Source organism: Ranitomeya variabilis, chromosome 7 (genome assembly GCF_051348905.1).
Source record: "Ranitomeya variabilis isolate aRanVar5 chromosome 7, aRanVar5.hap1, whole genome shotgun sequence".
Classification (NCBI taxonomy): Eukaryota; Metazoa; Chordata; class Amphibia; order Anura; family Dendrobatidae; genus Ranitomeya; species Ranitomeya variabilis.
This window is the reverse complement of record NC_135238.1, coordinates 344,883-360,509: the sequence shown is the minus strand read 5'-3', so window position 1 is coordinate 360,509 and position 15,627 is coordinate 344,883. Positions and strand designations below refer to the sequence as shown.

Genomic DNA, 15,627 nt, shown 5'->3' with positions numbered 1-15,627 from the left:
TCGTGTCTCAATTCTGCCCCCGCGTCTGCATTCTGCCCCTCGTGTCTCAATTCTGCACCCGCATCTGCATTCTGCCCTTTGTGTCTCAATTCAGTGTCTCCATTCTGCCCCGCATCTGCATTCTGCCACTCGTGTCTCAATTCTGCCCCTGCGTCTGCATTCCGCCCCTTGTGTCTCAATTCTGCCAGTGTCTCCATTCTGCCCCCGCATCTGCATTCTGCCCCACTGTCTCCACTCTGCCCCGTGTCTGCATTCTGCCCCCTGGTCTCCATTCTGCCCCAGTGTCTGCATTCTGTCCCTAATGTCTCCAATTCTGCCTCCTTGTCTCCATTCTGCCCCGTGTCTGCATTTGCCCCAGTGTCTCCATTCTGCCCCTCGTGTCTCAATTCTGCCCCGCGTCTGCATTCTGCACCTTGTGTCTCAATTATGCCCCAGTGCCCCACTGTGGTATTAGGTCATTAGGGACCGACGCTGCTTAAAGGGGTCTTCTAGGGTGATGGTATGGCAGCTAGATGGTATAACTTCCCACAGGTGAACTATGTCCCCAGGGCTCCGGGTGAGTAAGTGAAGATGGTGAGAAGTGCAGTTTAGACCGAGGACACAAGTTTGCAGTCTCTTTACCTGGTTTACTGAAGCTTCAGGCAACCACAGTCCAGGGCACCAGATCACAGGACAGGCAGGGTCTGGCCGGCTTGGAAGAGAATCCAGAGTCCCCTTCACCGGGTAGAGATGAAAGCCTTCCTCAAAGCGCGGTGGTGTTGTAGTCCCATACTGCCTATGGCTTCTGATAAGGTCCTGACCGTTCCTCTCATACCCCCATAAAGGTAAGGACACAACCCGTATGACAGGTGAACCAGGCCTTTTTACAGGGTCTCTATCATGACCTGGGCCCTATAAGTATCACTGTGTCTCCTGGGTGTAAAGGTGGACAGGTAACTTAATGTCCAGCTGTCCTGCCGGTTTCAGCTATGCCACTTAGAGTTCAGCACGGCCACGGTCTTCTGGCTACCGGAATCTGCGCCAGCCAGGGAGGTAGCTAATTCAGTGCTCTGCTCCGCTGGTATCACTCTCCTGTGCCTTTTCTCTCCTGCACACTTTCCACAAGTTGTTCGTTCTTTCTAAGCTCTCTTTTCTCCAGGAGCTGTAGTACCTCAGACTACATGGCCCCTTTAGACCTTCTGACACTCTATGTCTGTCTGCTCTCTTCTCTGTCCTCTGACAGTCTGACTGAAATCTCCCTTTCCCTCCAGACCAGACTGTATTTATAGGGGGGTTCACCCTAAACCAGGTTTAGAGCTCCCCCTTCTGGCCTGGAGTGTGAACGTGTTGTGTGTATGTGATTACCTGGTGAAAGAGATCCTTCATCGCTTCCAAGCGTGACATCACTCTCCCCATGGGGAAAGCAATGCCACTGTGATGACCAGGACCCTGGGGCATCACACATGACACTCAGCTCCTGCTCGCAGCAGAGCAGGAGCCGAGAGTCATTAGTATTTCACATCCGATGCTCTCACATCATATGCCATATGGCTGTGACCCCAGCTCTAATGGCATTCTCCTGCTCCAGGGCAGGGCTTGTGTGCGGGGCTCTGGGGGGTCTTTATGTGGTGTTCGGATTAGCTATTCATACTGATGGCTTATGACAGGTCACTGATCTCTCATTGACCCACCCCCTATTTTACATACTGACTATTATATGTATTGAAAAAAATCACCTTCAGCAGGCCGGCGCTGGCATTGCAACATCCTCACATGTATAATGTGCATTTAATTATTTTAAAATAAATAAATACATTCAGAAAAAAAAATTCAGTCTCAAAATGGCTCCGGCTGCGTTTACGCAGTAGTAGATGCTACTGTGCAGATGCAGCGCCATCTTAGTGGAGACTTTAGTTTTTTTCTCTAGCACGATGTCGCTGCCTGTGCAGTAGCATATATTGGACCGCCGATAGATGCTACTACGCAAATGCGTTCGGCACCATTTTTGAGACAGAATTCTTTTTTCCTGAATTTATTTATACCAGCTGAAGAAGGAGATTCGTACCGAAACGTACGTTAGGGAGTGAGTCCCGGCTTACTTGCTCTGCACCATGACGGGTAATAGTATTTAATTGTGTTTACTGATCGTTTTTTGCTGCTTACTTATGTGTGGCTTTTAGAAACTGGTGGCCAGTATACTTGAGGCTAAGAGGACTTTTTGTAATATTGATTGGTAGCTATGTGCACCTGTGAGATTTCTATCATGGCCTCTATTGGCCTCCCAGCAGAACCGATTCATTAACCACCAGCGACATAATATTCATAAGCAGCAACTTTATCTCTTACTTGCCCTCGGTGCTTAGCATCGTTAGCGGTACTCATTATCTTGGATTTTTATCATTGACCCAGTATACATATTCTTCTCTAATACTGCTCTATACGTTGCTTTTTTAACCTTTGTACCGAATTGACTTTTGTGTGATCTACGGGTTGAAATAAAAACTTTATTCACTTTGTATGTTAAACTAGCATTGACTCAGTCCTTTTTTGTATATACTATGTAAATTTGAGTCGCTAATATCACAGTATGCAATCAGCATATAGATACAAATGAGGGCATCGCCGTACATGTAGCTAATAATGGCTTGGAGAATGTTTTTATTATTCATATATAATATTCAGTATGTAAACCGGGGCGGCTCACTGAAGGATCAGTGACCTGTCATAAGCCATCAGAATGAATAGCTAAACAGTACACCACATATAAACCCACCCACATATCACCCACAGCCCCTCCCCAAAAGCTTCACCCACAGCCCCACCCACAGGCCACCCCGGAGCACTAGCATATCATTAACTGAAAGCTACAAATCCAGCTCACACAACAACCACAAGACGGATTTCATCACAGGTATCATTGTAATCAGTATAACGGTGCCGACCTGATACTGTCTGTAGTCACTGAGCACAATCCTGATCACAGGTATCAGTGTAATCAGTATAACGGCACCGACCTGACACTGCCTGTAGTTACTGAGCACAATCCTGATCACAGGTATCAGTGTAATCAGTATAACGGCACCGACCTGACACTGCCTGTAGTCACTGAGCACAATCCTGATCACAGGTATCAGTGTAATCAGTATAACGGCACCGACCTGACACTGCCTGTAGTCACTGAGCACAATCCTGATCACAGGTATCAGTGTAATCAGTATAACGGCACCGACCTGACACTGCCTGTAGTCACTGAGCACAATCCTGATCACAGGTATCAGTGTAATCAGTATAACGGCACCGACCTGACACTGCCTGTAGTCACTGAGCACAATCCTGATCACAGGTATCAGTGTAATCAGTATAACGGCACCGACCTGACACTGTCTGTAGTCACTGAGCACAATCCTGATCACAGGTATCAGTGTAATCAGTATAACGGCACCGACCTGACACTACCTGTAGTCACTGAGCACAATCCTGATCACAGGTATCAGTGTAATCAGTATAACGGGGCCGACCTGACACTGTCTATAGTCACTGAGCACAATCCTGATCACAGGTATCAGTGTAATCAGTATAACGGCACCGACCTGACACTGCCTGTAGTCACTGAGCACAATCCTGATCACAGGTATCAGTGTAATCAGTATAACGGCACCGACCTGACACTGTCTGTAGTCACTGAGCACAATCCTGATCACAGGTATCAGTGTAATCAGTATAACGGCACCGACCTGACACTGCCTGTAGTCACTGAGCACAATCCTGATCACAGGTATCAGTGTAATCAGTATAACGGCACCGACCTGACACTGCCTGTAGTCACTGAGCACAATCCTGATCACAGGTATCAGTGTAATCAGTATAACGGCACCGACCTGACACTGTCTGTAGTCACCGAGCATAATCCTGATCACAGGTATCAGTGTAATCAGTATAACGGCACCGACCTGACACTGCCTGTAGTCACTGAGCACAATCCTGATCACAGGTATCAGTGTAATCAGTATAACGGCACCGACCTGACACTGCCTGTAGTCACTGAGCACAATCCTGATCACAGGTATCAGTGTAATCAGTATAACGGCACCGACCTGACACTGTCTGTAGTCACTGAGCACAATCCTGATCACAGGTATCAGTGTAATCAGTATAACGGCGCCAACCTGACACTGCCTGTAGTCACTGAGCACAATCCTGATCACAGGTATCAGTGTAATCAGTATAACGGCACCGACCTGACACTGTCTGTAGTCACTGAGCACAATCCTGATCACAGGTATCAGTGTAATCAGTATAACGGGGCCGACCTGACACTGTCTATAGTCACTGAGCACAATCCTGATCACAGGTATCAGTGTAATCAGTATAACGGCACCGACCTGACACTGCCTGTAGTCACTGAGCACAATCCTGATCACAGGTATCAGTGTAATCAGTATAACGGCACCGACCTGACACTGTCTGTAGTCACTGAGCACAATCCTGATCACAGGTATCAGTGTAATCAGTATAACGGCACCGACCTGACACTGCCTGTAGTCACTGAGCACAATCCTGATCACAGGTATCAGTGTAATCAGTATAACGGCACCGACCTGACACTGTCTGTAGTCACTGAGCACAATCCTGATCACAGGTATCAGTGTAATCAGTATAACGGCACCGACCTGACACTGCCTGTAGTCACTGAGCACAATCCTGATCACAGGTATCAGTGTAATCAGTATAACGGCACCGACCTGACACTGCCTGTAGTCACTGAGCACAATCCTGATCACAGGTATCAGTGTAATCAGTATAACGGCACCGACCTGACACTGTCTGTAGTCACCGAGCATAATCCTGATCACAGGTATCAGTGTAATCAGTATAACGGCACCGACCTGACACTGCCTGTAGTCACTGAGCACAATCCTGATCACAGGTATCAGTGTAATCAGTATAACGGCACCGACCTGACACTGCCTGTAGTCACTGAGCACAATCCTGATCACAGGTATCAGTGTAATCAGTATAACGGCACCGACCTGACACTGTCTGTAGTCACTGAGCACAATCCTGATCACAGGTATCAGTGTAATCAGTATAACGGCGCCAACCTGACACTGCCTGTAGTCACTGAGCACAATCCTGATCACAGGTATCAGTGTAATCAGTATAACGGCACCGACCTGACACTGTCTGTAGTCACTGAGCACAATCCTGATCACAGGTATCAGTGTAATCCGTATAACGGCACCGACCTGACACTGTCTGTAGTCACTGAGCACAATCCTGATCACAGGTATCAGTGTAATCAGTATAACGGCACCGACCTGACACTGCCTGTAGTCACTGAGCACAATCCTGATCACAGGTATCAGTGTAATCAGTATAACGGCACCGACCTGACACTGCCTGTAGTCACTGAGCACAATCCTGATCACAGGTATCAGTGTAATCAGTATAACGGCACCGACCTGACACTGTCTGTAGTCACTGAGCACAATCCTGATCACAGGTATCAGTGTAATCAGTATAACGGCGCCAACCTGACACTGCCTGTAGTCACTGAGCACAATCCTGATCACAGGTATCAGTGTAATCAGTATAACGGCACCGACCTGACACTGTCTGTACTCACTGAGCACAATCCTGATCACAGGTATCAGTGTAATCAGTATAACGGCACCGACCTGACACTGCCTGTAGTCACTGAGCACAATCCTGATCACAGGTATCAGTGTAATCAGTATAACGGCACCGACCTGACACTGCCTGTAGTCACTGAGCACAATCCTGATCACAGGTATCAGTGTAATCAGTATAACGGCACCGACCTGACACTGTCTGTAGTCACTGAGCACAATCCTGATCACAGGTATCAGTGTAATCAGTATAACGGCACCGACCTGACACTGCCTGTAGTCACTGAGCACAATCCTGATCACAGGTATCAGTGTAATCAGTATAACGGCACCGACCTGACACTGCCTGTAGTCACTGAGCACAATCCTGATCACAGGTATCAGTGTAATCAGTATAACGGCACCGACCTGACACTGTCTGTAGTCACCGAGCATAATCCTGATCACAGGTATCAGTGTAATCAGTATAACGGCACCGACCTGACACTGCCTGTAGTCACTGAGCACAATCCTGATCACAGGTATCAGTGTAATCAGTATAACGGCACCGACCTGACACTGCCTGTAGTCACTGAGCACAATCCTGATCACAGGTATCAGTGTAATCAGTATAACGGCACCGACCTGACACTGTCTGTAGTCACTGAGCACAATCCTGATCACAGGTATCAGTGTAATCAGTATAACGGCACCGACCTGACACTGCCTGTAGTCACTGAGCACAATCCTGATCACAGGTATCAGTGTAATCAGTATAACGGCACCGACCTGACACTGTCTGTAGTCACTGAGCACAATCCTGATCACAGGTATCAGTGTAATCAGTATAACGGCGCCAACCTGACACTGCCTGTAGTCACTGAGCACAATCCTGATCACAGGTATCAGTGTAATCAGTATAACGGCACCGACCTGACACTGTCTGTACTCACTGAGCACAATCCTGATCACAGGTATCAGTGTAATCAGTATAACGGCACCGACCTGACACTGCCTGTAGTCACTGAGCACAATACTGATCACAGGTATCAGTGTAATCAGTATAACGGCACCGACCTGACACTGTCTGTAGTCACTGAGCACAATCCTGATCACAGGTATCAGTGTAATCAGTATAACGGCACGGACCTAACACTGTCTGTAGTCACTGAGCACAATCCTGATCACAGGTATCAGTGTAATCAGTATAACGGCGCCGACCTGACACTGTCTGTAGTCACTGAGCACAATCCTGATCACAGGTATCAGTGTAATCAGTATAACGGCGCCAACCTGACACTGCCTGTAGTCACTGAGCACAATCCTGATCACAGGTATCAGTGTAATCAGTATAACGGCACCGACCTGACACTGTCTGTAGTCACTGAGCACAATCCTGATCACAGGTATCAGTGTAATCAGTATAACGACACCGACCTGACACTGTCTGTAGTCACTGAGCACAATCCTGATCACAGGTATCAGTGTTATCAGTATAACGGTGCCTGTTGTGAAATTGGATTTTGGGCTCCCCCGGTGGCCACTGGTGGAATTGAACTGGTGTGCATCATCCTCTCTGTTCACCTGTTTCCATCAGGATGTGGGAGTCGCTATTTAGCCTTGCTCCTCTGTCACTTCCATGCCGGTCAACATTGTAATCAGAAGCCTTTTTGTGCATGTTCCTGCTGCTAGACAACTCCCAGCTAAGTTGGACTTTAGTCCTTGTTTGTTTTTGCATTTTGTTCCAGTTCACAGCTGTAGTTTCGTTTCTGTGTCTGGAAAGTTCTTGTGATCTGAAATTGCCACTCTGATGTTATGAGTTAATACTAGAGTCTTAAAGTAATTTCAGGATGGTGTTTTGATAGGGTTTTCAGCTGACCATGAAAGTGCCCTTTCTGTCTTCCTGCTATCTAGTAAGCGGACCTCAATTTTGCTAAACCTATTTTCATACTACGTTTGTCATTTCATCTAAAGTCACCGCCAATATTTGTGGGGGCCTCTGTCTGCCTTTCGGGGAAATTTCTCTAGAGGTGAGCCAGGACTATATTTTCCTCTGCCAGGATTAGTTAGTCCTCCGGCCGGCGCTGGGCGTCTAGGGATAAAACGCAGGCTACGCTACCCGGCTACTGTTAGTTGTGCGACAGGTTTAGTTCATGGTCAGTTTAGTTTCCATCCTTCCAAGAGCTAGTTCTTATGTTTGCTGGGCTATGTTCTCTTGCCATTGAGAACCATAACAGGCGCCAACCTGACACTACCTGTAGTCACTGAGCACAATCCTGATCACAGGTATCAGTGTAATCAGTATAACGGCACCGACCTGACACTGTCTGTAGTCACTGAGCACAATCCTGATCACAGGTATCAGTGTAATCAGTATAATGGCACTGACCTGACACTGTCTGTAGTCACTGAGCACAATCCTGATCACAGGTATCAGTGTAATCAGTATAACGCCGCCAACCTGATACTGCCTGTAGTCACTGAGCACAATCCTGATCACAGGTATCAGTGTAATCAGTATAACGGCACCGACCTGACACTGTCTGTAGTCACTGAGCACAATCCTGATCACAGGTATCAGTGTAATCAGTATAACGGTGCCGACCTGACACTGTCTGTAGTCACTGAGCACAATCCTGATCACAGGTATCAGTGTAATCAGTATAACGGCACCGACCTGACACTGTCTGTAGTCACTGAGCACAATCCTGATCACAGGTATCAGTGTAATCAGTATAAGAGCACCGGCCTGACACTGCCTGTAGTCACTGAGCACAATCCTGATCACAGGTATCAGTGTAATCAGTATAATGGCACCGACCTGACACTGTCTGTAGTCACTGAGCACAATCCTGATCACAGGGGCAGTTTAACTCCTCAAACTTCTCTGTGTCCTCCACAGTTATATTCCTAAAGGAATCGTCACACTCAGCGACGCTGCAGCGATATAGACAATGAGCCGATCGCTGCAGCATTGCTGTTTATGTCGCTGGGGAGCTGTCACACAGACAGGTCTCTCCAGCGACCAACGATCAGGGGAACGACTTCGGCATCTTTGAAACTGTCTTCAATGATGCCGAAGCCCCCTGCAGCACCCGGGTAACCAGGGTAAACATCGGGTTACTAAGTGCAGGGCCGCGCTTAGTAACCCGATATTTACCCTGGTTACCATTGTTAAAGTAAAAAAAAAACACTACATACTCACCTTCTGATGTCTGTCACGTCCCCCGCCGGCGGCTTCCCTGCACTGAATGTGTCAGCGGCGCCGGCAGTAACAGTGCAGGGAAGCCGCCGGCGGGGGACGTGACAGACATCAGAAGGTGAGTATGTAGTGTTTTTTTTTTACATTTACAATGGTAACCAGGGTAAATATCGGGTTACTAAGCGCGGCCCTGCACTTAGTAACCCGATGTTTACCCTGGTTATAAGTGAACACATCGTTGGATCGGCGTCACACACGCCGATCCAGCGATGACAGCGGGTGATCAGCGACGAAATAAAGTTCTGGACTTCTAGCTCCGACCAGCGATATCACAGAGGGATCCAGATCGCTGTTGCGTGTCAAACACAACGATATCGCTATCCAGGACGCTGCAACGTCATGGATCATCGTCGTTCTCGCTGCAAAGTCGCTTAGTGTGAAGGTACCTTTAGGCCGTCACTCTCATGGTGATTGCAGCTGTCTTTTACCTTGCACTTGTTCTCATCTTTTAGGGGGCTAATAGTATCAGATTTTTTTTTCTCTCATTGGCATTAATAAAAAGGTTTTTTGTATTTTTTTTATGTCTCTGGCGAGTTGTTTTCTGTGATAAGTTTAGCTGGATTGTGTTTCTACATTTGCTCCTGAGATGTGGCGGAGTGGGAGTTGTCAGAGTTTGCCAGGGCCAGTGGGTGCGCAGCACATGGTTTTCATGCTGTCTATCTCCCTCACTGTTTATTTCTGCTCCATAGAAGAGACTTCTGATACCCATAAAAGGAGAAAAGAGCAGCCGAGACCCTCCCAATCCCGCACATCATCCCCATTCCTGCACTCTGTGCTCACATTCTCCACAGTCCTGACCCCAAGTATGTCTCAATGCTCTTATGCCAGCTGTCTAATGCTTTTTCATAGCTTGCTCCTATTTTCAGTGCACCTTTTCATCTTCTTCTTCTTCACATTGTGAGCTGTTCTCTCGCTATGATCTATTCTCACCTACTCTGAACTTTTCTGACCTATAAGTATTACAGTCTGTTGTCCTGCTTGTGCGGCACTCTCATTGTCTGCAGTCTGCACTCTCATCATCTTGCTCTTTTCTCACTTATACTGAAAAGCCATCACTTGAGGGGCACTATGGATTAAGAATAGGGTTAGGAATATGGTTATGGTTAGGGTTAACGTTAGGGTTAGGTTTATGGGTAGGAATAACGTTTGGGTTAGGTTTATGGGTAGGAATAGGGTTAGGGTTAGGTTTATGGGTAGGAATAGGGTTAGGGTAAGTGTTAAGATTAGGGTTAAATCTTCTTAACATGGAAGGATCTGTGGCATCTGTGTTACAATTTATACAAAGAGATCCAAACTTAACCCTCAGCCGGAACTACAGCTATTTCTTTCCTTATACTGGATTCACCCTATCTCTAGTCTGCACTCTCACTTTGACTCCAGCAGTCTCATTCTTATACTGGTGTCTCCTTATCTCTTGACACTCATATGATGACACCACTTATCTCTTTCCTTACAATGGACCCTCTCCATCTCTAGTCTGCACTCTCAGGATGATACCAGCTGTCTCTTTACTTACACTAGACCCTCTCCATCTCTAGTCTGCACTCTCAGTATGATACCAGCTGTCTCTTTACTTACACTAGACCCTCTCCATCTCTAGTCTGCACTCTCAGGATGATACCAGCTGTCGCTTTACTTACACTAGACCCTCTCCATCTCTAGTCTGCACTCTCAGGATGATACCAGCTGTCTCTTTACTTACACTAGACCCTCTCCATCTCTAGTCTGCACTCTCAGGATGATACCAGCTGTCTCTTTACTTACACTAGACCCTCTCCATCTCTACTCTGCACTCTCAGGATGATACCAGCTGTCTCTTTACTTACAATAGACCTTCTCCATCTCTAGTCTGCACTCTCAGGATGATACCAGCTGTCTCTTTACTTACACTAGACCCTCTCCAACTCTAGTCTGCACTCTCAGGATGATACCCGCTGTCTCTTTACTTACACTAGACCCTCTCCATCTCTAGTCTGCACTCTCAGGATGATACCAGCTGTCTCTTTACTTACAATATACCCTCTCCATCTCTACTCTGCACTCTCAGGATGATACCAGCTGTCTCTTTACTTACACTAGACCCTCTCCATCTCTAGTCTGCACTCTCAGTATGATACCAGCTGTCTCTTTACTTACACTAGACCCTCTCCATCTCTAGACTGCACTCTCAGGATGATACCCGCTGTCTCTTTCCTTACACTAGACCCTCTCCATCTCTAGTCTGCACGCTCAGGATGATACCAGCTGTCGCTTTACTTACACTAGACCCTCTCCATCTCTAGTCTGCACTCTCAGGATGATACCCGCTGTCTCTTTACTTACACTAGACCCTCTCCATCTCTAGTCTGCACTCTCAGGATGATACCAGCTGTCTCTTTACTTACACTATACCCTCTCCATCTCTACTCTGCACTCTCAGGATGATATCAGCTGTCTCTTTAATTACAGTAGACCCTCTCCATCTCTAGTCTGCACTCTCAGGATGATACCAGCTGTCTCTTTACTTACACTAGACCCTCTCCATCTCTAGTCTGCACGCTCAGGATGATACCAGCTGTCGCTTTACTTACACTAGACCCTCTCCATCTCTAGTCTGCACTCTCAGGATGATACCCGCTGTCTCTTTACTTACACTAGACCCTCTCCATCTCTAGTCTGCACTCTCAGGATGATACCAGCTGTCTCTTTACTTACACTAGACTCTCTCCATCTCTAGACTGCACTCTCAGGATGATACCAGCTGTCTCTTTACTTACACTAGACCCTCTCCATCTCTAGTCTGCACTCTCAGGATGATACCAGCTGTCTCTTTACTTACACTAGACCCTCTCCATCTCTACTCTGCACTCTCAGGATGATACCAGCTGTCTCTTTACTTACAATAGACCTTCTCCATCTCTAGTCTGCACTCTCAGGATGATACCAGCTGTCTCTTTACTTACACTAGACCCTCTCCAACTCTAGTCTGCACTCTCAGGATGATACCAGCTGTCTCTTTACTTACACTAGACCCTCTCCATCTCTAGTCTGCACTCTCAGGATGATACCAGCTGTCTCTTTACTTACACTAGACCCTCTCCATCTCTACTCTGCACTCTCAGGATGATACCAGCTGTCTCTTTACTTACAATAGACCCTCTCCATCTCTAGTCTGCACTCTCAGGATGATACCAGCTGTCTCTTTACTTACACTAGACCCTCTCCAACTCTAGTCTGCACTCTCAGGATGATACCAGCTGTCTCTTTACTTACACTAGACCCTCTCCATCTCTAGTCTGCACTCTCAGGATGATACCAGCTGTCTCTTTACTTACACTAGACCCTCTCCATCTCTAGTCTGCACTCTCAGGATGATATCAGCTGTCTCTTTACTTACACTAGACCCTCTCCATCTCTACTCTGCACTCTCAGGATGATACCAGCTGTCTCTTTACTTACAATAGACCTTCTCCATCTCTAGTCTGCACTCTCAGGATGATACCAGCTGTCTCTTTACTTACACTAGACCCTCTCCAACTCTAGTCTGCACTCTCAGGATGATACCAGCTGTCTCTTTACTTACACTAGACCCTCTCCAACTCTAGTCTGCACTCTCAGGATGATACCCGCTGTCTCTTTACTTACACTAGACCCTCTCCATCTCTAGTCTGCACTCTCAGGATGATACCCGCTGTCTCTTTCCTTACACTAGACCCTCTCCATCTCTAGTCTGCACTCTCAGGATGATACCAGCTGTCTCTTTACTTACACTAGACCCTCTTCATCTCTAGTCTGCACTCTCAGGATGATACCCGCTGTCTCTTTCCTTACACTAGACCCTCTCCATCTCTAGTCTGCACTCTCAGGATGATACCAGCTGTCTCTTTACTTACACTAGACCCTCTCCATCTCTAGTCTGCACTCTCAGGATGATACCAGCTGTCTCTTTACTTACACTAGACCCTCTCCATCTCTAGTCTGCACTCTCAGGATGATACCAGCTGTCTCTTTACTTACACTAGACCCTCTCCATCTCTAGTCTGCACTCTCAGGATGATACCAGCTGTCTCTTTCCTTACACTGGAGTCTCCTCATCTCTAGTCTGCGCTCTCAGAATGATACCAGCTGTTTCTTTACTTACACTAGACCCTCTCCATCTCTAGTCTGCACTCCCAGGATGATACCAGCTGTCTCTTTACTTACACTAGACCCTCTCCATCTCTAGACTGCACTCTCAGGATGATACCAGCTGTCTCTTTACTTACACTAGACCCTCTCCATCTCTAGTCTGCACTCTCAGGATGATACCCGCTGTCTCTTTACTTACACTAGACCCTCTCCATCTCTAGTCTGCACTCTCAGGATGATACCAGCTGTCTCTTTACTAACACTAGACCCTCTCCATCTCTAATCTGCACTCTCAGGATGATACCAGCTGTCTCTTTACTTACACTAGACCCTCTCCATCTCTAGTCTGCACTCTCAGGATGATACCAGCTGTCTCTTTACTAACACTAGACCCTCTCCATCTCTAATCTGCACTCTCAGGATGATACCAGCTGTCTCTTTACTTACACTAGACCCTCTCCATCTCTAGTCTGCACTCTCAGGATGATACCAGCTGTCTCTTTACTTACACTAGACCCTCTCCATCTCTAGACTGCACTCTCAGGATGATACCAGCTGTCTCTTTACTTACACTAGACCCTCTCCATCTCTAGTCTGCACTCTCAGGATGATACCCGCTGTCTCTTTACTTACACTAGACCCTCTCCATCTCTAGTCTGCACTCTCAGGATGATACCAGCTGTCTCTTTACTTACACTAGACCCTCTCCATCTCTAATCTGCACTCTCAGGATGATACCAGCTGTCTCTTTACTTACACTAGACCCTCTCCATCTCTAGTCTGCACTCTCAGGATGATACCAGCTGTCTCTTTTCTTACACTAGACCCTCTCCATCTCTAGACTGCACTCTCAGGATGATACCAGCTGTCTCTTTACTTACACTAGACCCTCTCCATCTCTAGTCTGCACTCTCAGGATGATACCAGCTGTCTCTTTACTTACACTAGACCCTCTCCATCTCTAGTCTGCACTCTCAGGATGATACCAGCTGTCTCTTTACTTACACTAGACCCTCTCCATCTCTACTCTGCACTCTCAGGATGATACCAGCTGTCTCTTTACTAACACTAGACCCTCTCCATCTCTAATCTGCACTCTCAGGATGATACCAGCTGTCTCTTTACTTACACTAGACCCTCTCCATCTCTAGTCTGCACTCTCAGGATGATACCAGCTGTCTCTTTACTTACACTAGACCCTCTCCATCTCTAGTCTGCACTCTCAGGATGATACCAGCTGTTTCTTCACTTACACTAGACCCTCTCCATCTCTAGTCTGCACTCTCAGGATGATACCAGCTGTCTCTTTCCTTACACTATACCCTCTCCATCTCTACTCTGCACTCTCAGGATGATACCAGCTGTCTCTTTACTTACACTAGACCCTCTCCATCTCTAGTCTGCACTCTCAGGATGATACCAGCTGTCTCTTTCCTTACACTAGACCCTCTCCATTTCTACTCTGCACTCTCAGGATGATACCAGCTGTCTCTTTACTTACACTAGACCCTCTCCATCTCTACTCTGCACTCTCAGGATGATACCAGCTGTCTCTTTACTTACACTAGACCCTCCCCATCTCTACTCTGCACTCTCAGGATGATACCAGCTGTCTCTTTCCTTACACTAGACCCTCTCCATCTCTAGTCTGCACTCTCAGGATGATACCAGCTGTCTCTTTACTTACACTAGACCCTCTCCATCTCTACTCTGCACTCTCAGGATGATACCAGCTGTCTCTTTCCTTACACTAGACCCTCTCCAACTCTAGTCTGCACTCTCAGGATGATACCAGCTGTCTCTTTACTTACACTAGACCCTCTCCATCTCTAGTCTGCACTCTCAGGATGATACCAGCTGTCTCTTTACTTACACTAGACCCTCTCCATCTCTAGTCTGCACTCTCAGGATGATACCAGCTGTCTCTTTACTTACACTAGACCCTCTCCATCTCTAGTATGCACTCTCAGGATGATACCAGCTGTCTCTTTACTTACACTAGACTCTCTCCATCTCTAGTATGCACTCTCAGGATGATACCAGCTGTCTCTTTCCTTACACTAGACCCTCTCCATCTCTAGTCTGCACTCTCAGGATGATATCAGCTGTCTCTTTACTTACACTAGACCCTCTCCATCTCTACTCTGCACTCTCAGGATGATACCAGCTGTCTCTTTACTTACACTAGACCCTCTCCATCTCTAACCTGCACTCTCAGGATGATACCAGCTGTCTCTTTACTTACACTAGACCCTCTCCATCTCTAATCTGCACTCTCAGGATGATACCAGCTGTCTCTTTCCTTACACTAGACCCTCTCCATCTCTAATCTGCACTCTCAGGATGATACCAGCTGTCTCTTTACTTACACTAGACCCTCTCCATCTCTAGTCTGCACTCTCAGGATGATACCCGCTGTCTCTTTCCTTACACTAGACCCTCTCCATCTCTAGTCTGCACTCTCAGGATGATACCAGCTGTCTCTTTACTTACACTAGACTCTCTCCATCTCTAGTCTGCACTCTCAGGATGATACCAGCTGTCTCTTTACTTACACTAGACCCTCTCCATCTTTAGTCTGCACTCTCAGGATGATACCAGCTGTCTCTTTACTTACACTAGACCCTCTCCATCTCTAGTCTGCACTCTCAGGATGATACCAGCTGTCTC

General features: G+C 47.1%; 1 protein-coding gene across 2 annotated transcripts in view; it reads left to right on the top strand.

The window, feature by feature from the left end:
- Nucleotides 1–15,627, top strand: part of TGFB1I1 (transforming growth factor beta 1 induced transcript 1) — a 233,928-nt gene that overhangs the window by 26,279 nt on the left and 192,022 nt on the right. Inside the window, exon 1 of one of the 2 annotated variants that reach the window (XM_077273570.1) lies at nucleotides 9,588–9,653. The exons of the other annotated variant lie outside the window; for it this stretch is intronic. The gene's annotated coding sequence lies outside the window, so the exon portion shown is untranslated. Of the gene's footprint in view, nucleotides 1–9,587; nucleotides 9,654–15,627 lie in introns of those variants that run through there. 2 annotated transcript variants of the gene reach the window in all.